The sequence below is a fragment of the Plecotus auritus genome (assembly GCF_963455305.1).
Source record: "Plecotus auritus genome assembly, chromosome: 1".
In the NCBI taxonomy this organism is placed as follows: domain Eukaryota; kingdom Metazoa; phylum Chordata; class Mammalia; order Chiroptera; family Vespertilionidae; genus Plecotus; species Plecotus auritus.
The window spans coordinates 79,057,724-79,080,456 of record NC_137770.1 but is presented as its reverse complement, the minus strand read 5'-3'; the positions used below and the strand labels follow the sequence as shown (position 1 = coordinate 79,080,456).

The 22,733-nt window shown below is 43.0% G+C and overlaps 1 protein-coding gene and 1 pseudogene across 3 annotated transcripts in view; one reads left to right on the top strand and one right to left on the bottom strand.

Moving 5' to 3' along the window:
* Positions 1 to 22,733, top strand: part of FMN1 (formin 1) — a 444,801-nt gene that overhangs the window by 168,252 nt on the left and 253,816 nt on the right. The gene's annotated exons all lie outside the window — the stretch shown is intronic.
* On the bottom strand, positions 16,515 to 17,010 carry LOC308246168 (peptidyl-prolyl cis-trans isomerase A-like; annotated as a pseudogene). Its single transcript has one exon. The product of its transcript is annotated as a peptidyl-prolyl cis-trans isomerase A-like (transcript).

The following is a 22,733-nucleotide window of genomic DNA, read 5'->3' as shown; positions in this document are numbered from 1 at the left end:
GCCTATGATAGGTGTTTTATTGTTGAATTTTATTTAAATATTATATTGTTTAACATCTTATGTGTTTGCTTTATTACCCAAATTTAGTCTCAGTCTTCACTGGGGGAAATAATCATCTCAGGAGTCTGTTATAATTCAAATATCTAGAATGGGGTCTGAGAAGTTTTCTTTGATAAAGAAAGCACCAAAAAATCTGCCCATCCATTCCAATAAAAGATACATTTCCAAATCAATGTTTTTACATTTTTATTTATTTATTATTTATTATTTATTTTTTTTTTTAGAGAGGAAGGGAGAGGGATAGAGAAATAGAAACACCAGTGAGAGAGAAACATCGATCGGCTGCCTCCTGCACATCCCTTACTGGGGATTAGGCCCGTAAACTGGGCGTATGCCCTGACCGGGAAACGAACCAGTGACCTCTTGGTTCATGGGTGGATGCTCAACTACTGAGCCACACTGGCAGGGCTCCAATCAAATTTTAATGCTTGATAATTATAAAATTTTATGTGGTGTCTTCACAGGTTAAGTACTAATAAAAATCATAACTACTCAGTCTAGAATTAAACCTAAAACAAAAATTCTTGTGACCACAGAAAATGTTTAAAAATCAAATTATTTTTATATTTGTAGTCCATGGAAATTATGAGAGGGTAAGTAATTATAGGTATCCTAGCATAATGCTGTACTACTTTTGGATAAATTCTGTGAAAAGTGAAATTGAAATGTGTTAAAAGGTGAAATGGAAGCATGTGAAATTTCCGAATTTTAAATCACAGTTTGTTCATAGCTTTTTTTTTTTCAAATGTATTTCTTTATTGATTTCAGAGAGGAAGAGAGAAGGAGAGAGAGATAGAAACATCAATGATGAGAAAGAATCATTGACTGGCTGCCTCCTGCACACCCCCCACTGGGGATCGAGCTGCAACCCAGGCATGTGCCCTTGGCCAGAATCAAACCTGGGTCCCTTCAGTCCGCAGGCTGACCTATCCACTGAGCCAAGCTGGCTAGGGCTGTTCATATCCTCTTTAAGCAGTTAAGCAAAATGGCAAGTCATGGTGTTATTAGATTCCATTAGCTACATTTAAAAGAATGTCCTAGTCAATTAACATTGGGTGGATGAAAAGAAGAAAGGGAGAAAGGAAGAAAAAGAAATGTGTATAGACATTGAATCATTATTTATAATATCATGGGAAAATGGGGGAGAAATCCCTAAATAGTCACACAAAGGGACTGACTAATTATGGCATATTCATGCAATAAAATACTATTCAGCTATAAACTCAAAAATAATTTCTTATGTGCAGTGATATCAAAAGATTGACAAGGTCATTATGTGTGAGCGAATACATCCTACCTAATAAAGAGTAATATGCAAATTGACCATCACTCCAACACACAAGATGGCTGCCCCTATGTGGTCAAAGATCCTGCCCCCATGTGGACACAAGATGGCCACCACAAGATGGCCAGCAGGGGAAGGCAGTTGGGAGGGACCAGGCCTGCAAGGGAGGGCAGTTGGGGGTGATCAAGACTGCAGGGGAGGCAGTTAGGGATGACCAGGCCAGCAGAGGAGGGAAGTTGGGAGAGACAGGGCCTGCAGGGAAGGGCAGTTGAGGGGGACCCAGGCGTGCAGGGGAGAGCAGTTGGGGGGGACCAGGCCTGCAGGGGAGGGCAGTTAGGGGTGACCCGGCCTGCAGGGGAGGGCAGTTAGGGGTGACCAGGCCTGCAGGGGAGGGCAGTTAGGGGCAATCAGACTGGCAGGGGAGCAGTTAAACATCGATCAGGCTGTCAGGGGAGTTAGGGGGTGATCAGGCTGGCAGGCAGAAGTGGTTAGGGGCAATCAGGAATGCAGGCAGGCGAGCAGTTGGGAGCCAGCAGTCCCAGATTGGAGAGGGTGCAGGCTGGGCTGAGGGACACCCCCCCACACCCGTGCACGAATTTCGTGCACCGAGCCTCTAGTATGTATATATTTAAAAATCTCTCGGGATGATACACAAGAAACTGGTAGCATTGCCTGTGGTGGGGAAGAACTGGGTAGTGGCACCAGTGGTAAGAGGGACGTTTTAATGTTTACCCTTTCTTATCTTTTGAATTTTGAACCACTGAGCTATTATTTATTTTAAAAAATAAATTATATTTAAATTTAAGGTGAAATGTAAAATAAATAAATAAATATAATAAGTGTAATGGTTTTGTTTTTAAGGTATCAGTATTTATAAATTCCCAAGATTTTGTGCTTTGCAACTACTTAAACTTGTAATGAAAAATTTTAGATGTCAACTTAAAAATGTGTGAGAAGTACATTATTTTTTAGAAAAATGTTTTGCATGAGCGAAAGAATTTGAAAATCACTGTTCTAGTTTACTCTTTGAATACACTGCATCAGAGTCTCCTTGGATCATGTTAAAAATGTAAATTACTGTGTCCCACAGGGAATGATAATGTGCATGATAACAGCTGATATTTATATAGCTCTGTGCACCAGAGCTAGTGAAAGTGCCACGTTTATTTCTACAAAATGTGTCAATAATGTTTGTCTTTCCCCGAGGGCATGGCAAAACTCCTTCCCCGTGGCTTGCTGCCTGGTTTTCAGTGGCTATAACTGCAGCCTAAGGTTACAAAGGACACAGCCAATTCCCTCAAGCCTGAGCCTGCTCAGAACTTGCATCCCTCCCTTCCCCTCCTGTGGAGCCAGCCTGTCTTTGTAGGGTCTTAGGGAAGACACTTCCGGCCTCTCTCCTTCAATCCTCTACACCTCTTTCCCCTCCTCACTTAAGCTCAGATCAGCTGTAGGGTATTGGAGGGAGAGTGTCAAAACATCCATGTCTGTTCCAGGAACAAAGGTAGTCTGTCCTGTTGTGCTGTGCCTGAGGAACCGACTGGCTTCTGTCTGGGGCATGAACTGGTCTTCCAAACATGAGCCCGGTCTCTGGGTCAGCAAGACAGAAGTGTAGTTTCTGCCTTACTTGATTTCTGAAGTTTATTAAGGGTCGGAAATAAGTCTCTTGCTGTAGAGTTCAATGTTGTTTTAAAAAAATAGATGCGAATGGTAACAAGCCTGGTAGGATATTCTCCTATATAATAAAAGGCTAATATGCAAATCGAACAAACAGCGGAACCACCGGTTGGTCGCTATGACACGCACTTACCACCAGGGAACAGATGCTCAATGCAGGAGCTGCCCCCTGGTGGTCAGTGCACTCCCACGTGGAGAGCGCCACTCAGCCAGAAGCCAGGCTCACAGCTGGTGAGTGCAGCGGTGGTGGCGGGAACCTCTCCCACCTCTGCAGCAGTGCTAAGGATGTCCAACTGACATCCTAAGTCATCAGTCGGACATCCCCCGAAGGCTTCTGGACTGCAAGAGGGCACAGACCAGGCTGAGAAACCGCCCCCCCCCCGCCCCCGCCAAGTGAATGAATTTTGTGTACCGGGCCTCTAGTATAGGATAAAAGGACAGAAGGAAATACAGCAAAATACTAACAGCGGTTGTCTTAGAGAATTGGATTGTCCTCTATTTCATAAATTATAGTTCCTAAACTGCTTTTACAATTTAGAAATCTTTTCAAAAATTAATTATCCTTTCTGAGAGAGAGGATAGTAGGCACTCATAAATGGTACAAATGGATACTCTGCCACTTATACTATAAGAGGGTATTTCCATATCTCACTGTTAATAACCACAATGATGGATTCTGTGTTTTACAGCTGCCAAGCACTATGGAAATGAACTAAAGGCTATACATGGCTTAAATAATTAAATTATAATCTTTTTTTATAATGCTACGAGGTCAATAATTATCTATACTTTACTGAAGAGGATATTGCAACATAGAAAAGTTGTATACTTTTCTTGCACTTTACAAAGCTAGTAAAGAGAGAAGCCAATATTTGAATCTTGGTAGTTTGCTCCTGAATCACTATTTTGTACCATTAAATTTATAGAGATGTCAGGTCACACCTGCTGACACCATGCTGCATCCTTTCACAATAAATAAAGGGACAGTTTTAAGGACTAAAATGGGGATTCACTTTGGAATGAATAGAAATAAATAAATATTGACTATAAAGTAATGTTGAATGGATAAAAATCTTACAGTGTGTTCTTATGTGGAGTTGTGTGTAGAGGAAGTATTTCATGTAATAAGCACGCAACAATCATTTTATTTGAAATGTATACATTTATTTCACAGTTGCCTGAGCATCTTCTACTTGCCAGGCTATGTTCTAGGCATTTAAATTACATCAGTGAATCAAGACAGAAAAAAATTCTTGCCCTTCCAGGAGTTTGCATTCTATGGGGGCAAGGAGAAGGGTGAGAGTGGTAAATATAGATGATAAAGAAATATAGTAAATAAATTGTATCGTGACTTTATTAGATGGTGATAAATGCTATGGAAAAGAAAAGCCGGGTGAGAGGCATTGGGAATGTGGTGGGAGGGTTGGTTGCAGATTTATTTATTTATTTATTTATTTACTTACTTACTTACTTACTTACTAGAGGCCCGGTGCACGAAATTCGTGCACGGGGGTGGGAGGGAATGTCGCTCAGCCCAGCCTGCACCCTCTCCAATCTGGGACCCCTCGAGGGATGTCCGACTGCCCGTTTAAGTCCGATCTCGGTGGGATTGGGCCTAAACGGGCAGTCGGACATCCCTCTCACAATCCAGGACTGCTGGCTCCCAACTGCTCGCCTGCCTGCCTTCCTGATTGCCCCTAACCACTTCTGCCTGCCAGCCTGATCACCCCCTAACCACTATCCTGCCAGCCTGATTGCCCCTAACTGCCTTCCCCTGCAGGCCTGGTCACCCCCAACTGCTCTCCCCTGCACGCCTGGGTACCCCTCAAATGCCCTTCCCTGCAGGCCCAGTCGCCCCCAACTTCCCTCCTCTGCCAGCCTGGTCACCCCTAACTGCCCTCCCCTGCAGGCTTGAACGCCCCCAACTGCCCTCCCTTGCAGACCTGTTACCTCCCAACTGCCCTTCCCTGCTGGCCTGATCGCCCACAACTGCCCTCCATTGCAGACCTGGTCCCTCCCAACTGCCTTCCCTGCTGGCCATCTTGTGGCGGCCAGCTTCTGTCCACATGGGGGCAGCCATCTTGTGTGTTGGAGTCATGGTCAATTTGCATATTACTCTTTTATTAGATAGGATAGAGGCCTGTTGCACGGGTGGGGACCGGCTGGTTTGCCCTGAAGGGTGTCCTGGATCAGGGTGGGGGTTCCTTTGGGGCATGGGGTGGCCTGGGCAAGGGGCCTGTGGTGTTTTGCAGGCTGACCATGCCCCCCAGTGACCCAAGGGGAGGCCCTGGTATCTGGGATTTATTTATCTTCTATAATTGAAACTTTGTAGCCTTGAGCAGAGGCCAGGGCTGCGGGAGCTTGGCTTCCTCCATCATTGGGGGCAACTCAAGCTTCCTGCTCTCTCCAGCTCTGTGGCTGCTGCCATTTTTGTAGGGATTTATTTATCTTCTATAATTGAAACTTTGTAGCCTTGAGTGGAGGCCAGGGCTGTGGGAGCTTGGCTTCCTCCATTGCCGGGGAAACCCAAGCCTCCTGCTCGCTCTGTGGCCACAGCCATCTTGGTTGGGTAAATTTGAATACTCGCTCCTGATTGGCTGGTGGGCATGGCTTGTGGGTGCAGCAGAGGTATGGTCAATTTGCATATTACTCTTTTATCAGATAGGATTCATTCATTTATCTTCACCCAAGGATATTTTGAGAAACACAATAATTGGTTGCTTCCTGCATGAGCCCCAAACAGGGCCCGGGCCTGGGAGGAGCCTGCCACCAAGGTATGTGCCCTTGACTGGAAATCAAACTTGGGACCCTTTAGTCTGCAGGCCAACTCTCTATTTACTGAGCCAAACTGGCTAGGGCTGGTTGCAGTTTTAAATAGGGTGGTCAGGGTAGGACTCATTGGGAAGGTAATAGTTGAACAAAGAATAAGAAAAATAGATAAGGGAATATAGGAGAAGGAAACAGCCAGTGTGAAGGCTCTAAGTACAGATTGGGTGTGGCGTGGTCCATGTAACTGAACCAGGAAAGCAGTTAGCTAGAAGAGGAGGTTCCAGAACTAATGTAGACCCAGAGGTTCTTAACCTGGGCTCTGAGGACCTCTAATGGGTCCAGGGATAGAATATTGGGGTCTATTAATTTAGATGGGAAAAAATTATTATTATTATTACTAGAGGCCTGGTGCACAAAATTCGTGCACGGGGCGGGGAGTGTCCCTCAGCCCAGCCTGCACCCTCTCCAATCTGGGATCCCTCTCACAATCCAGGACTGCTGGCTCCCAACTGCTCGCCTGCTTGCCTTCCTGATTGCCCCTAACTGCTTCTGCCTGACAGCCTGATCACTCCCTAACCATTCCCCTGCCAGCCTGATTGATGCCTTAACTGCTCCCCTGCCAGCCTGTTTTCCCCTAACTGTCCTCCCCTGCAGGCCTGGTCATCCCTAACTGCCCCCCCAACTGCTCTCCCCTGCAGGCCTGGGTCCCCCCCAACTGCCCTTCCCTGCAGACCCAGTGGGTATCAGTGCTGGGAGGTGGGCAGATGTGGAAGTACTTTGGGCTGTTTCACTTTTGTCAATGGAGTAGTAAGCAAAGCTATCAGTTAAGAATGAAGGTGAGCCCTAGCTGGTTTGGCTCAGTGGCTAGAGCAGGGGTGGGCAAACTTTTTGACTCGAGGGCCACAATGGGTTCTTAAACTGGACCGGAGGGCCGGAACAAAAGCATGGATGGAGTGTTTGTGTGAACTAATATAAATTCAAAGTAAAGGAGCGGAGGGGAGAGCAAGAGAACCCTCCACTCTTTCGGCTCTGCAGGCCGGATAGAACAGCCGAATGGGCCTCCCGCGGGCCATAGTTTGCCCATGGCTGGGCTAGAGCGTCAGTCTATGGACTGAAAGGTCCCAGGTTCAATTCTGGTCAAGGGCACATGCCTGGGTTGTGGGCTCAATCCCCAGTAGGGGGCATGCAAGAGGCAGCCAGTCAATGATTCTCTCTCATCATTGATGTTTCCATCTCTCTCTCCCTCTGCCTTCCGCCCTGAAATCAATAAAAACGTATTAAAAAAAGAATGAAGATGAAACAATAATAATAGTAATAATAGCTGAAAATACACAGGGTGTCCCCCAAAATGTATATATACTTTAATAGCTGATAGCTCAATTTTGAAAATGAAATGTATTTTAAGAAACACTACCTTTATAATTATTCAAAGTGTGTGTATACATTTTTTGGGGACACCCTATATATTATATACCTACTAGAGGCCCAGCACATGATTAAATCGTGCATGTGTAGGGTCCCCTAGGCCTAGCCTGCCATCAGGGCCATGTCCGCCGCCCTGCAAAGCCTCACACACTCTGCGAACACTGCTGGTGTCCCCCGACGCTCCGCCGGTACTGCCAGTGCCCTGGGGGTGGGGGTGGGGTGGGGGGAGGGCCCAAGAGGTGCTCCAGCACCTTCTGGTGACTGGTTGTTTGGTTATTCTGCCGTTACGGTGTCACGACCACAGGTCTTTTATGATATAGACTAGAGGCCCAGTGCATGAAATTCGTGCACTTGTGGGGGAGGGGGGTCCCCTCAGCCTGGCTTGTGTCCTCTCGCAGCGGGAGCCCTTGGGGATGACACTAAGCCGGACATCCTTAGTGTTGCTGCATAGGCGGAGAGGCTCCCGCCACTGCCACTGCGCTCACCAGCCATGTGCCCGACCTCTGGCTGAGCTGCACTCCCGCTGTGGTTGATTGCATATTAGCCTTTTATTATATAGGACTAGAGGCCTGGTACATGAAATTCGTGCATGGGAGTGTGTGTCCCTCAGCCCAGCCTGCACCCTCTCCAATCTGGGACCCCTCAAGGGATGTCCTACTGCCCGTTTAGGCCCGCTAAATGGGCAGTCCGACATCCCTCTCAAAATCCAGGACTGCTGGCTCCCAACTGCTCGCCTGCCTGCCTTCCTGATTGCCCCTATCCGCTTCTGCCTGCCAGCCTGATCACTCCCTTACCACTCCCCTGCCAGCCTGATTGATGCCTAACTCCTCCCCTGCAGCCTGTTTGCCCCTAAATGCCCTCCCCTGCAGTCCTGGTCTCCCCCAACTGCTCTCCCCTGCAGGCCTGGGTCCCCCCCAACTGCCCTTCCCTATAGGCCTGGGTCTCTCCCCCCCCCCCCCAACTGCCCTTCCCTGCAGGCTTGATCACCCCCAACTTCCCTCCTCTGCTGGCCTGGTCACTCCTAACTGCCCTCCCCTGCAGGCTTGATCGCCCCCAACTGCCCTCCCTTGCAGGCCTGTTCCCTCCCAACTGCCCTCCCCTGCTGGCCATCTTGTGGTGGCCATCTTGTGTCCACATGAGGGCAGGATCTTTGACCACATGGGGGCAGCCATCTTGTGTGTTGGAGTGATGGTCAATCTGCATATTACTCTTTTATTAGATAGGATAGAGGCCTGGTGCACGGGTGGGGGCCAGCTGGTTTGCCCTGAAGGGTGTCCCGGATCAGAGTGGGGGTTCCCTTGGGGCGTGGGGCGGCCTGGGCGAGGGGCCTGTGGTGATTTGCAGGCTGGCCACACCCCCCGACGACCCAAGCAGAGGCCCTGGGATCTGGGATTTATTTATCTTCTATAATTGAAACTTTGTAGCCTTGAGTGGAGCCAAGATTACTGCTAGCTCCGTGGCTGCAGCCATTTTTGTTGGTATTTACTTATCTTCTATAATTGAAACTTTGTAGCCTTAAGCGGAGGCCTGGGCTGGCCAGGGTGTGCGGAAAGCTTGGCTTCCTCCATCAACAGGGACAACCCAAGCCTCCTGTTTGCAGCCATCTTGGTTGGGTTAATTTGCATACTCACTCTGATTGGATGGTGGGCGTGGCTTGTTGGTGTAGCAGAGTGATGGTTAATTTGCATATTACTCTTTTATTTGATAGGCTATACAAGGTACTGCTCTAAGCACTGTACAAATATTAGATCTCAATTTTACAACAACCTTGTTAGGTAGGAATCATCATTATCGCCATTTACAGACGAGGAAACAGAGACACAGGAGGTGAACAAACACAACGCAGACCCCACTGTGCGTAAGTGGCAGAGCTAGGATTTGAACCAGGCCTCTTGGGTTCAGAGTCTGCTCTCAATCACGATGATACCAATTGCCAAATTCATCTTCTAAAACAGGTGTAGGGAATGACTCGAAATTCAATAAATCTAGGAGCTTTTATCATAGCAAAATAAATTTATATTAAGTGAATTATATTAAGCAAATGATGTTATAAATATCCAAATGGCCCTTGGCAGAAAAACGTTTCCCCACCCCTGTTCTAAAAGGTAGTACCCATTTCTCTTAACCAGTGACCCTCAGTGTCTGACAAAATGGAATACTCTATTGCCAACTCCGAGGATTAGAGAAAGTAAAGTAAACTGCTTAGCACAATGCCTGGTTCATAGGAGATATTCAATAAATGTTAATGCTAACAGTAATTCTAACTGCAGTAATTTTTTGTTGTTGATTATGTTGACAGTTCATGATTTACTGCCTTTTAGACAACACTAGATTTCTTGATTTAAAATTGTTTTTCACATAGAGGGACAAAATAGTATGTTATGCTTTATTAATATTTCTTTAATGACTGGCAGGGTTGAACATTTGTTCGTATGTTTATAGGACATGGAAACAGTGACACTGACTTTGTGTTTGTGTGATATCTGTTACCACAGTAACTAAGGCAGTGAGCTGTAAAGCGAGTGTGTGGTTTTCATGAGCCTGGCCCCAGTTTACGCCTTATGAGAGCCAGAGATTGGAGCAGCCTGAGGCGGTATGATCTGATGGCTGGATGTATCTGGTGCTCATTCAGCTGTGGCTTCTTTATTGTGGCAGCTGTGAATGTGGCTCCAGGAGTCACCTTCGTGAAGTGCGGTGCATGATGACAACTGGAAGAAGGGGAAAAGTAAATGTGGCTACAGATGCATGAGTATAGGAACGGCCACGTGGAAAACACCTTTGGATGTTTGGGGATGAATGAGTTGGTGCCTGGAGCAGTGAATTTCAGGAAACCACTAATTGGGGCAGGTCCTCTGGAGAGGACAGGGCCTGAGTCAGACCTGGTCTAGGAAATGTGAGTCTCTCAGGAAGTCCATGACCTTAGGCTGCGCCAGCAGCAGGTACTCAACATGCCAGCTCCTTCCCGCAGGGGATGAGGAAAGCATAGGTTGGTATATCAGGATGTTTGTTGTTTTCTAGAATGACTACTTATCGAGCTGGGATAGTATGGTGCAGATATTAAGAGTATATTCTATAGACAAGCTTTCTGGGTTCAAATCTGGTCTGTGTTCCTTATTTGTGTGAGCATGGGAAAGCACTTCTCTGTATCTTGGTTTCTTATCTCTAATCTGGAGTAGCAATAACAACACTTCCCACATAAAATTTTTATAAGAATTCAATGAGTTAATAACTTATTTTATCTAACATACAATGCACATTTTCCACATTTGAAATTCTGGCATGTTTTACATTTTAGAATTATAATTATTTTCTAAGCCCCATATCCTTGTACTGTGCGAGTTCTTTAAAGCAAAACCCCAAATAAGAAGGCAGAAGATATATCCATAAAGAGTCACATGAACTTTTGGTCCTTTGGGGCATCAGGGCTGTATTGTGTGACTTTCCTTATTGCACTTACCATGGACCTCCCAGGCCCGGGCACACCCTCTGCTTTCCTATCAGACCCATGGATAACCTATTTCAAATCCTGGCCTCTCCTCCCTTCCTGTGCTATTCTTTTGCCTTCCAGTCAGCTAATGCTCTGTCCACATCCTGGACCTTATACTTACTCAAGAGAGCTTTAACTTTGAAGTGATAAGTTATAGCACCCAGTTTCTGTCCTCCATTCTATCATTCCAGCTTTCTCCCCGAGTTCTCCGAAAACACAGATCCCTTTTCTCCCTCAGGAGCTTGACCCCAAGCATCTTTCCATCTTTCTCCATGGCTACCAACCATTCTGTCTTCACTTCCTTCTTATGACGTTGATTATGTGATTTACGTATCCCTTCAGGGACATTCTTCATGATGCTCTTCCTTTCTATACCCCATCGCCACTCATAGCCACCTGACAAAGCCCCGGCCCTGCAGATATTCAAACCTCTGTCCCCTACCTGTATCTGAACTGAAGAAGCTATTGGAGAAAATGACACAACTGTCCAGGATCTGCCGCTGTGACTTTTGGTCTCTAATTCCAAGTGGGCCCTGCACACTGCCCTCCTCCCAACCCCCTACCCCTGACCCTAATATGTGTTCCTAGCCTGCACACTGCCCTCCTCCCAACCCCCTACCCCTGACCCTAATATGTGTTCCTAGCCTGTACTGTTGTTCGGTTTGCAGCAGCTGCTTTTTCAAATAACGTTCTACTGCTTCAGGACTTCTAGTTCTTTTCGTGTCTGAACATTTGACCTCACTTAACAGCTGTAAAGAGGCTGCGAAGTATGGTGGGAAGTGGATTGGAAGTGGTCAGAACACCTGCACTCCACCAAATAGTCATGTGACCTTGTTCTCCTCTTGTAGTCAGAACATGTGTTTCCCCTGGGTGCTGATCGGAGATTCTCTATGCTGTAAAGCAGTTACTAGTAAGTCATTTTATTTGGGTATTAGTTTCTGCCTGTGTTCTTTGAGGGAGGGGTGCTGGACTAAGTGACTTCTGAGACTCTATCCTTAAGGTTCTGTGATTTTATGATTTCAGTTTTATATATGCGTTTGTGTTTCAAAGCAGCTTTAATCTTCAGATAGAGACTAGTTCTGATAATGCTATTTCTTAAGTAAAACAGGAACGGTCTCACTTATAGGAACCTGTAAGGCATGTTACCTTTCGATTTGACAAATCGATTCTTTTTCTATTTTATTATTTTTGAACTAGTGAAATGACTTCTTATGGTTTGGCCCATCATTTATTTTATCAGTAGGAAGGAGGAGAGACTTAAGAGTATCTTGTTTCTGTAATAGTTAAGCTTTGCCTTGAACCTCAGCCTGGGGCTTCAGAGGAAGAAGGATGTGCTTCCTGACCGGGTTCTACTCCAAAGGGTGGGTAGGGCATGTGGGCCAGCAGGGCCTGGAGTATGCTGCCAGACCAAACTGAACGTCTCTATGAAACAAGCTGATATCCTTCACATGCTGCCAGATGCTGCCATTTCTAAAACGATAATCTGGCTGGTTATGCTGGGGGTTTTCTGGTAAAATGGGATTTCCTCAAAGAGCTTGCCATTTTTCTTTTTTTTCCCACCTGAAGTCCCTTCTATTTGAACATTATTCCCAGTATTTGAACATTATTTCTAGATTCTGAAATTTTAGAGAAACTGCGGTGAGGCAAGAAGAGCCCAATTCCTGTGTATAAGCTCTTGGCTCAATGCAGTTAAGCCTTTGTGGCCTTGTCAGCGCTGATAGAGGAGAGCTTGGAGTTAACGAATGGAGGAGCAGGCTTTTTACAACCTAGGCAAATGCATCACTTTGCACCTCGCAGACATCTTTGTTTGAGGATAACACTGATGCTTGCCTGTATGTCAGATCACCCGGACAGTTAAAAACTCCAGCGCCTGGCATGCATCTCACACCCATTAAATCTGTCTCTGGGCTGGGCTCCATGCAGTTTTTAAGCCTCGCCAGGTGATTCTAATATGTAATGAAGGTTGAGAAGCACTGAATAAAGCCTTTATAGGGGAGGATTAAATTGGTTGGCTGGTGGAGCAGTCTTGGCTTTCAGAAGTGAGCTATTGTGTCTCCAGTTTAACTGCGCTGATTTTGACTTTTCGTAACACAGCAGCAAGATCCGAGGTGGCCAGCTGCACAGGACTGAGTTTTCAGAAGTGTTTTTACAACCTTTGAGTAGCAACTGTGTTTTGCCTGTGAGTGTACATTTCTTTCACATGCTCTATCAGTGGTGTTCCTCACTCTGTACCAGAATGAAAAGTGGGAGATGTGTACATTTGGGAGATGTGTGTTGTTTCCATTTCATTTGGTGCCTTCTTTCTGTTCATTTGGAAAACTAGATAATCGACTTCCTCGTAGCTGTTTCCGTGAGAAATTATCTTAAAAAAAAAGAAAAAAATCAGATTACATGGGGGGAAATAAAGCTAAAACTACCATGGTAAAACTAAAACATCAGATTTTAGTGACGACGTTACACTGAAATGTGTAGAAGCAGTATTTGGGGGATGACTGTTTCTGTCTGTGTGCACAGTCTTCAGTTTCTATAAATTGAAATGGCCCGTTGTACAGTTTCCACTGAGAGTGCTAAGACAGTGGTTCTCAACCTTTCTAATGCCACGACCCTTTAATACAGTTCCTCATGTTGATGAATTCTAATGTAAATATCTGTGTTTTCCGATGGTCTTAGGCTCTACAGCAGTGGTTCTCAACCTGTGGGTCGAGACCCACAGGTTAAGAACCGCTAGCAGGGTCGCCTAAGACCACCAGAAAACACAGATATTTACATTATGATTCATAACAGTAGCAAAATTACAGTTATGAAGTAGCAACGAAAATAATTTTATGGTTGGGGGTCACCACAACATGAGGAACTGTATTAAAGGGTCGTGGCATTAGAAAGGTTGAAAACCACTGTGCTAAGAGATCTTAGATTAGGGTTGCCAGATAAAACACAGGATGTCCAGTTAAATGTGCACTTCAGATAAACAACGAATAATTACTTAGTATAAGTACATCCCCTATATTGCATGAGGCCTATGTATATTAAAGAAGTATCTGTTGTTTATCTGAAGTTCACATTTAACTGAGTATCCTGTAATTTTATTTTCTGAGTCTGGCAACCTTGTGGAGGTTGGACCAGAGGGCCAGAGAAATGTCCACTTTTTTTCTGAGCTGGATCTCCTTGGTGTGACCTTACCTCTCACCATATTCCTACTGAGAAGCTACTAAGCTTTCCATTTCAAATGCTCGCTGTGCTGGCTTTCCTATATGTCTAATAGGTCTCATCTTGGTATTAGGATTGAGAAATGGCAGATTTAAAAATAGCCACACACACACACACACACACACCAATTCTTAAATTCTGAATGGTATAAGTATGTGAGTTAAGACCTTACATTTACATGGCTTTCCATCACAAACTCACACTTTTTTGTTATTTTCCCCTGTATGTCTAATAGCTTTTCTTATCTTTGATAAGAAGAGACTTGAAAATAGACACAAAAGTCAGTTCTTAAATTCTGCATGGTAGAAGTAATGCAAGAGAAGACCTTATACTTAATAGGCACCAAGCCCGGTGGCAGGTGCAATATGTTTTCATTTGGAGTACTTTTCCACCGTGTGGGAGACATAAGTGTCCTGTCTCCCTTAGAAACCTGTGCAGGTGGCCTGGCCTCCTGGGTACTTGTCTGGCCTGGTTTACTAGAAAATTCCACTCTCATTCGAGTTAAAGCTGGCTGACTTTCACCTGCCTCTCCAGAGACTGCCCTTCACCCCCTTCCTGAAGTTCATTTTCTCAGCTTCAAATAAAGAGCTCTGTCAGCACCTTCTACAAAGCAGGGAACTTCTCCCAAAGTTTTCAGTCAAGTCAACAAATGCTTATATGTTTTGTTTTCTTTTTTTCTGTGTGTTTTTTTTTTAATTAGGATTTTGTATATTCATTCTGTTGGAGGTAGATAATTTGCCTCACTAACTATAAAGCTAAACCTAGTCTTATGTAAAAAAATCTATATGTGAAATTTTGGACATATCATTACCATTTATAGAAGAGGATCCTGAGTACTTTCAAACGAATAGAAAAATAACAAAGTGAGTGTACACTTGTATATTAGTCATCTATATTTAAACAGTTTACCATATTTTCTTCAGACTTTTAAAGCCAGTGGCTGAGGCCCCTTTTTAAATCCCTCTCAATCCAATTTCTCTGCTTGTCTCCCCAGAGATAGCCACTTTCCCAAGGTTTGTGTGGGGGTCACCACCATGCAGAACTTGGGGTGGTGCCATTCACAATCAACCTATGTGCCCCTAGGCAATGCATACCATGCGTTTCCTAAACCCTGTACAAATGGTATTGTTGCAGGAGGACTGGGTGGGTGGAATTCCTTCATTGGAGTTGGAGTGGGGTTCTTGGAGTTCCACTGAAATAAGAATTTGTGAAGGCCCCATGGGAGGATGAGATGTTGTAGAAAGCTTTTTTTGTGTGAATTATATCCCTTGGGTTCAAATGCCCCATGTCCCTTAAACCAGTCCTGAAGAAGGTGCAGCTGTGCGTTTAATAGAGCTAAAAGCAGGGCCAGTGTCCAGAGCTTCCATTCCAGAGTGGAGTCGAGTCTGATGTAGCATCAGGCTAGATTTAGTCCATTTGTCCATTGTGTGGGCGAGTGCAGGGGAGCGCGCCCCCTGCAACCGGAGTCCCAAGAGAGCAAGAGGGCCAAGAGCACAAAAGAGAGAACTGTCTTTGTTCAGGAGTTAAGGATCTCAGACTCCAGGCCCTTGCCATGGGCACGCCTTTTCTGGCCATTGACTCCCTCCCAGGCTTGACTGACAGGTAAGCATCTCCCCACGTCACCCAGACTTACTGGGCATGTGTCTATTGCCCAGTCCCTTCCCCCGGTGATCTGTGGGGAACAGACTTGGAGAATGTTACTGCAGCTTCCTGGCAAAGCTGTATAAATGCATGCCTATATTACCTACTCTCCCCTTTGCTCCCTTCCTGTTAAATAATAACCATGTTATTATAATGGTATCGGTATCAGCATTTAAATTTTGACAATCATATCATTGTAAATAATACCAGTTTTGTCCCTTCCTTTCTAGTTTTTACATCTCATTTCTCTTCATATTGCATTGTTCCAGACTTCCAGTATATAGGAAAATAAGAGTGATGGTGGGCATTCTTAATCTTGTTTCCTGAAGTTTCACTATTACATTTGAAGTTCGCTGAAAATTTTTGATCGATAGTTGTGGATCTGATTCCCTTCTATTCTAAGTTAGCTAAGAGTTGTTTTTTACATATCAAGAATGAGTGTTGAGCTTTATCAAGACTTTTTTCTTTATCATTTTGTATCATTTTGAGATACAATAGTTTTCCTCTCTTAGTATATTAATATGGTATATATCACGGATACAATTTTCAGATAATATATGTCAAATATTGCATTCTTAGAATAAACTCTGCATAGTTGTATGGATTGTTTACTTTCACAAACTTCTGATTTAGATTTGCTAGTTTTATTTTTTCTCATTTTCAGTCTATCCTTTTATTGTTTTTGAAGTCAAATCACATTATAGAAAAAGAACATCATCTGTATGATAATAATACTTTGAAATCTTTTTTTTTTACAGACAACTGTTTAGTTTTTACTTCATAATCATAAACTTAATTCTGCAATCCAGCTAGTCTGGGAAGGGGTAAGGAAATTATGGGACCCACTGAACCATGGCAAGAGCACAAAGATTATAGAACATTCCAAGCAACTCGGGGTGAAGGGGTGCTCTGCTGAGCTACAGAAGGAATGGTCTGGTGGTTAAGATAAAACACAAGCTAAATTTATTAGAGTTGTCCACAGTCAGCAAAGGTGATCTTCTTGCTGGTCCTGCAATTCCTGGACCCAAAGCGCTCCATGGCTGTCACAATATGTATGCCTTCGTTCACCTGCCCAAAGACCACATGCTTGACTTCCAACCACTCAGTCTTGGCAGTGCAGATGAAAAACTGGGAACTGTTTATGTTAGGGCCAGCATTTGCCATGGACAGGATGCCAGGACCTGTATGTTTCAGGATGAAGTTCTCATCCTCAAATTTCTCCCCATGGATGGACTTGCCGCCTGTGCCATTATGGCGTGTGAAGTCACCACCCTGGCACATAAATCCCAGAATAATTCTGTGAAAGCAGGAGCCTTTATAACCAAATCCTTTCTCCCCAGTGCTCAGAGCATGGGAGTTTTCTGCTGTCTTTGGAACTTTGTCTGCAAACAGCTCAAAGGACACGTGGCCCAAGGGCTCGCTATTGACAGCGGATGTCGAAGAACATGGTGGGGTTCACCATGGCTGGTCACAGCGGCTCCGGGGTGGCGGCATCTGCAAAGCAATTTGAAATCTTTTGATGAATTGTTCCAATGAATCATCAATATTTTGCAAATATATGTTCCTGAAAAGGATGCATGTTGTCACTGGTTGGGTTCTGAGAGATATATAATCAAGATTGTTAATCGTGTTAATCACTGTTTTCATTTGCTTGATCTATCAATTTCTAATAGAGTGGTACTACTTATCTCCTATTGATTTACTTGTTAATTTTGTTATATTTTTGTCAGTTTTTACTTCATATATTTTAAGGCTAAGATGTTAGTTGCATTTAAGTTCATGATTATACCCACCAGCTAAGTTAAGAAAGAAAACATTAGAAATACATTTAAAATTTCCTGTGCACCCTCTACCTTCACCTTAGGTGAACTTGTTTATTAGTCCTATGTACTTCTTAATACTTAGGTGTAAAATCCCCAAACAATATATAATATGGCCATGTGTTTGAAATGGCATCCTGCTGTGTGTGTCTTGCAGCAACTTTTTCTTTCAAGATTATTTGTTTGATTACCTGTGTTGGGATGTATAGCTCTAATTCATTCATTTCAATACTTTGAGTGAATATGTCACTCAATATTTGCTTATCTGTATTGCTGTTGATAAAAATTTAAGTTTATTCCTATTTTTTACGGTTTGAAACAATGCGTCCATAAGTGTCCTTTTAAACTTTTGTGTTCATGTGTAAATAAATCCCTCACTAGGGCTAAACTTTAGAGTAGAATTTCTGATTTTATTTGTGTGCACCTTTAAACTTATTAGAAATTGTCAAAATGATCTTTAAAGTGATTCTAAACAACACTCCTATCAACAGTGTGTGGAATTCTCAATCCCACTCTTTCTCACCAGCAAATAGTGTTAGCAAACTTTTTTTTTTGCAAGCATTTCTTTTTATTAACAGAAGATATTAAAAGTCAAATTCAAATGAACTATCCAGACTTTTTAATATTTGCAAATTTGATAGGTCTGAAGTGGCATCCACTGTAGTTTTAATTGCATTATCTTGAGGACCAGTGAAGTTGCATATCTTTTTATATATTTATTAGCCATTTATAATTTATTTTCCATGAATGTATTATCCTTTTGCTCATTTTTATATTGATTGCTTTTCAAAAGTTTTTTATAGTACTTGCTTGTTCTGAAAACTAATCTTTTGTTGGTCATATGCTTTGCAAATGTCTTCTCCATTTATGTATGTGGCTTATTACTTTTTATAAAAAAAAGCTTTTTAAAAAAATTATTGATTTCAGAGAGAAAGAGTGAGAGAGAGTTAGAAACATCAATGATGAGAGAGAATTATTGATCGGCTGCCTCCTGCACACCCCACACTGGGGATCGAGCCCATAATCTAGGCATGTGCCCTGACCAGGAATTGAACCATGACCTCCTGGTTCATAGGTTGACACTCAACCATTGAGCCACACTGGCCAGGCTGTGGCTTATCACTTTCTAATGGTATCTTTTAATATACTGAATTTTGGTAACTTTAATATAGTTGGGTTTAAAAAATGTTTTCCTTGCCCTGGCTGGTGCAGCTAGATGGTTAGAGCAGTGGTCGGCAAACTCATTAGTCAACGGAGCCAAATATCAACAGTACAACGATTGAAATTTCTTTTGAGAGCCAAATTTTTTAAACTTAAACTTCTAATGCCAATTCTTCAAAATAGACTCACCCAGGCCGTGGTATTTTGTGGAAGAGCCACACTCAAGGGGCCAAAGAGCCGCATGTGGCTCGCGAGCCGCGCTTTGCCAACCACTGGGTTAGAGCATAGGCCTGCAAACTGAAGGGTCCTAGGTTCAATTCCTAGTCAAGGACACATACCTGGGTTGTGGTTCATCCCTGCCTTGGTTGGCTGGCAACTGATGGATGTGTCTCTCAAGTCAATGTTTCTCTCTCTCTCCACCTCCCTCCCTTCCTTCTACTCTAGCTAAGAAGCAATGAAAAAAATATCCTCAATGAGGATTAACAACAACAACAACAAGAAAGTCTTCCTTTGTTTTTTAAAAAACACCTTACTTAAGAAATCTAATGTTCTGGCCCTGGCCAAGTAGCTTAGCTGATTAGAACATCGGCCGAGTATGCCAAGGTTGCAGATTCACTCCCTGGTCAGGGCACATACAAGAATCAACCAATGAATGCATAGATACGTGGGACAACCAATTGAGGTCTCTCTCTCTCTTTCTCTCTCTCTCTCTTCCTCTTTCTTTCTCTAAAATCAATTAAAAAGAAAAGAAATCTAATGTTCTCCCAAGGTTTTTTTCTGTTAGGCTTTCACAGTTAGATTTTTAATCTCCTGGGATTGATTCTTTTTAAATTATGGATATTTTTCTTAAATCTGGATTAAAAAAAAATAGTCTATTCCCCCCCCCCCCAAACTTCAGTGCAATCTCAGATCACACAGTCAGTTTCCATATGTGCATGTCTCTTTTTTACAGACTTCCTTTTCTTCTATTTCATGGTCTACTCTGTTATCTCTATACCAGTGCCAGTTTCCTAATTATGATTTGTCCTTATTCTCCTTTTCTTATTCCGTGCTACATTTTTATTATTCTTCAGCGTTTTCTTTTATTCACACATCCTTTCCTTGACTGTGCTAGAGTTTATTCAGCTCTTGAACTTTGCATTTCAATGACTGTAGTTTATATTTCTCATATTTCTAAATTTTATAGTCACCTACTATTGTTTTATTTTGCTTTCACATTATGCTGTTCCTGTCATTATTATTTATAATGGTTCTTATCCTTTGTAAGGATTCTAAATATTACTAAAATATTTCAGTTTTTAACATTTAAAATTTGTTTTGTGTGATTTCCTGTCTCATTTGTTTTTGTTGTCTGTCTTGACATCTAGGTTCCTTCATGTCTATTGGAAGTTTGGATTGAAGGCTCATGACATGTAGGATGCTTTAAAAAAAAAAGTCTCCTCTTCCCCTTTACACTGGTCTGTTTTGCATTAGCTTTCCCTGGTCCTTGCAAGACTACAAGCCTGGCCCTGGTTTCCTGCCCCACGGGGTCCCTTTCAGCCCCTGTTCTCTGCAGTAACCTAACTGCAGGCCACCTGCCTGCCTCTGGAACTGGGGCGCAGCAGGCCCAGAGCTTCCAGCCCAGAGCACCCCTTTGCTGCTTTGTTCCATTGCTGTTTCTCAGAGATGTTATTCTGTTTGATACTCGCCTATGACTTTAAACTTTCTTGCTTCATATTTTAGATTTCATCGCCATGCAGACTTAGGAGGGAATGAAAAAGGGTGAACCTATAGCAACTGGAAGTCTATTGGGTCACTTTTAACTTTGGAAATGTGGTTGTAAATATCCCTTACTGGTTGTAATTTTCCTCATATAACTACCATATCCATACTAGTTTATCCTTCATATCAAATAAAAACGTTCATTTCATAGCTGTGGTGCACCCTCGTCTCTCCCTACCTGCCCACCCCTGCCAACTCCAAGTGTTACTGTGCCACTTGGTAGCAAGTTTTGTTTAAATATGAAGTATTGTGTCTGCCACCTAGTGGCAGGCATTGGGTAGACTAAATGTTTTTCTGACAAGTTTTGTGCCTCTGTAGATGTTTTGTGGCTTTTATTTATTTTATTTAGTTTGACTTTTTTTTTCTTTTGCAATTACAGTCTACATTAAATATTATTTTGTATTAGCTTTCAGGTGTTCAGCATAGTGGTTAGACAATCATATACTTTACTGCATACATAAAACTACATAGATAGAAAAGGGAATATACATTTATCTGAGCTTGTGTCCCTAGAGTTCTAAACTTCTTTGCATCCCTATTTTAACAGACTAGAAAATAAATGTAAGAGGAGAAGCAAAATGAAAAGATAGGTTATCAAAGTTGGCAGCTAGAAGTTGATTTAATGACTGTTTTCTCCATGGTAAGCTGTCCATCAAATGGTGTTTGGCCTTTAATACTTACCTGGGGAATCCAGGTAAAAAATCAAAGAGACATAGCCATGAACTTGCTGACTTTTGTATATATTTCATACCAGCATCCTAGTACATAAAGATTCAATTATTGTTCTGAGATAATTTTTTGATATAAATGATATAAATATGTTGCTCTTTCCCTGCTTCATTTATCTTCTTCTCCTGAGCCCTGTCTGTTTGTATTGGTTGGTGAGACTCCATTCCAGTTATTTTAAGCCTCCAAAATGGTCTGATCTTCCAAAGTAAACCCAGCTAGACACTTAACAAATGTACTCATCAGCTATTGCCGCAATAATGCTGTGTGACAAACTATGCTAAAACCCAGTAGCTTTCAATAACTACCCCCCTAACTTATTATTCTGTAATCTTTATTCTTTCATAATTTTTCTTGTGGACTCCCAAAATGACTATTCTACAAGTGAGGGCATTAGCTTCCTGCTTCTACGTGCTGCCCAGGCATCATATTGCGTCATCCTTGTGAGGAATGGGGATGTGTTTTCTTGCCAGCTGTCACACTGGGGCTGTTGGTAAAAGTATTTATTTGTTTAAGGAGGAGATGAATCAATATTTCCTGGGTGTTAGCGTTGTGATGATCTCCTTTATCAAGCTGTTAATTAGTCATAACCATATCTGTCACACCCTTACAGGCACAATTTACACAAAATTAATCACTTCAAAATATAGTCTCTGTAATTTCTATTTAGAATGTAGATATTGTTCCCAAGGGGCATCAGTTTGGCAAGAAGGTTGGTTTAACTAACCTTCCTTTGCATACTTTGTAGAGGCTGAGAATTGATTAAGGTTTAGCTATTGATCATCATATGGTTTAGGACTCAACATTTATACAACTCACATTTACTAAATTGTCCTCTTATTTTATGAATCTAGACAGCTTTGGGCAAACTACGGCCCATGGGCCAGATCCGGCTGTTCTATCCGGTTCTCTTGCTCTCCCCTCCGCTCCTTTACTTTGAATTTATATTAGTTCACACAAACACTCCATCCATGCTTTTGTTCCAGCCCTCCGGTCCAGTTTAAGAACCCATTGTGGCCCTCGAGTCAAAAAGTTTGCCCACCCCTGATCTAGAAACTCTCTTGTGCCTATGTAATACTCTTTATTTGATATATGATAATAAACAGAGCAATCTTATTTCTTATATTGTAATGTTAAAGTATACATGAAAATACCATAAAACACAGAAGTTAAAAAAATAACTTTTCGTCGAATGCCTATGTGACACCACCTTGCTCAATCTATCATGACCTAACTCAGTTTCTCTTCTCCTGGGTACTACTTATCCAGATTTTTGTTAATATTATTTTATTTTCTTTTATAGTTGCTTTTCATTTATGTGTACCTACGATTAGGATTGTTGGTTAGGGAGTAGGCGTATTTTTCACTTTATTAGAAAAAGCCGAACATTTTCCATAGGGATTGTACCAATTTGCACTTGTGTATGAGAGTTCCCATTGCTCCACATCTTCACCGACACTCAGTTTTGGCCTTAAATATTTTTAATGAGAATGGGCACCTTTTAATTTATTTATACACTAGAGGCCCAGTGCATGAATTCATGCACGGGTGGGGTCCGGATGGCCTAGCCCCAATCGGGGTTGATCAGGGCTGGGCCGGCTGGAGGGAGGGGCTGCGGGTGATTGGCCAGCGTGCCCTGCCCCTGATTGGGGTTGGGGGTGCTGATCAGGGTCCTGCAGCCTGGGGGAGGGGCCATGGGTGGTTGGCCCCTGTTGGG